Raw genomic sequence first — 2,182 nt, forward strand, 5'->3', positions numbered from 1 at the left:
TAATCTCTTCAAGACTAACATGAAAGAATACTTCTATTTAAAGCTCTTTACAATCTTCAATCATCTCTTTACATTTTACATAGAAGACAGCAATTTTAACAAATATCAGCTCCTTAATTTTGAAGAGTTTACAAATTAGTCAAGACTAATCAAGCAAAAGGAATTAGAACTCTTTTCTCGTTGAAATCCTGCTCATACAGACTAGTCCCCAACGTGGTGCCCGCGGGCGCCATGGCGCCCGTGGAGGCATCTAAATGTGCCTGTGTCCTGGCCGGCGGTCGAGCATCCACTGAAATGCCAGTGAATTTCGGCGGCATTTTGGTGTCGCCGCCTCTCGCTGCTGACAAGCGGTGTCATTGAGAGGCATCGCCACCGAAATGCCGCCGAAATTCACTGGCATTTCAGTGGATGCTCGACCACCGCCACGGTCCTTCGTTTGGCGCCCACCGGACAAAAAGGTTGAGGACCGCTGGACTAGATTATGGTTTTAGGCACAGTCTTGAGCAAGTGGTGAGAGCATAAAATGCACCATCAAGAAGTAGACCAAAAGAGGCACCCTCAGGGACATCCCTCCAAAGTACAGTTGCCTCTTTACTCTGGGATGAGAGGCGGTAATTTCTTGCGGCTCTATACCAGCGTGAGATGATAATGCCCCAACAACTACTCAGCTGCGCTAGCTAGAGTGTTCCCTTACCTCCCCACCCACTTGTTCCAGTATGGGGAGTAGTGGATGCAGTGTCCACTTACTCCTATGTGCTCCACATAGTCCAAATCACAACATGACCATATCATCTAGGCCACTCCTCTTCACTATTTTTGAAGAGGGCACCACTTTGGGAAAAAAAACCTTCAATGTGAGAGCCACATCAATCTGACACCGACGGTTAAACACATACCTGACACAGCCGGTTGAACATTCTGAGTTCTTTGTTGGTTGATATGGTAATATTACTGTTATTGGTAATATTGCTTGGGGTGCAGGAAGAGGTACTGGGGGCTGGCTCTGGGAGGGGGCTCAGGGCTGGAGCTTGGGGTGCGCAGGAGGGGATGAGGGGTGCAAGCTCTGGGAGGGAGTTTGGGTGCAGGACAGGACTCCAGTGTTCAGGTGCAGGAGGGGGTATGAAGTGCTGTCTCCAGGAGGGAGTATGAGGGGCTGGCTCTGGGGTTTGGGGTGCAGGAGGAGGTATTGGGGGCTGGCTCTGGGAGGGGGCTCTGGGCTGGGGCAGGGGCTTGGGGTGCATGAGGGGGTATTACCATTACCAAGTTGTCACTCTGAGTCTGTGACAGTCTAAAACAGCTATGAGAGGTTGCAAATTCTGTTCTCATTCTCTGGAATAAATCCAGTTATCCTGACAGTTAATGAAATTACTGTGCACATACTTGAGTGTATCTGAGAATGGAATTTGGCCTTAAAAAGTTTAGTTAGTACAAAAGGCTCATACCTTAGCATCAATCTTTACACATCAGTAGAAGCTCTACTGCGGCTCAAGGTAGCATATAGCCCTAATATAGGCTAGGCCCATGGATCATAAAAATATACTTTGGCCCTCTTCTGGTCAGAGTAGACCTGGCACCACTGATTCAACACGGACAAAGTTTACTTCAGTTAAATACAATCAGGACAATCCTGAATGATCCTTTTCTGGGGCTAGCATTATTAGTCTTTTAAACTCGAACTGAAAAAACCATAAGATATTTGTGTGGTTGCAAAAGTCTAAGTTACCCTTGCATTCTGTACAACCGCACATTGCAAGTCTCATCATACAGTAAACGCCTTGTTGTTTTTTTTTTTTTTTTTTAAAGTTCCTTTTGCTTAGTGTATTTATTCCCCCTGCCAATCTTCAGGTATTGTTTAGCAGTTTGTAAATAATTTGCCTCTGAAGCTATGTTTGAATGATGGTTTAAAATATTTTCTACTTCTTCAACCTGCACTTTGTATGGGAACATACCTAGCATTTGCTTGACCACTCATTTTGGGCCAGATTCTGGCATCCTTACTCAGGCTGAATCCACAGGCAGGCCCACTGACTTCAATGGCACCATTTGTGGGGTAAAGTGCTACTCGTATGCAGAAGGGTGTGTTAGAGTCTGGCCCTGTGTGTCCTGAACATGAATTTTCACCAAAAGGGGCCAACTGACACAAAGTTTAACCAAGAAATTAAATGCAAAAAAATTACACAAA

This window comes from Mauremys reevesii, linkage group 5 (assembly GCF_016161935.1).
Source record: "Mauremys reevesii isolate NIE-2019 linkage group 5, ASM1616193v1, whole genome shotgun sequence".
Taxonomy (NCBI): domain Eukaryota; kingdom Metazoa; phylum Chordata; order Testudines; family Geoemydidae; genus Mauremys; species Mauremys reevesii.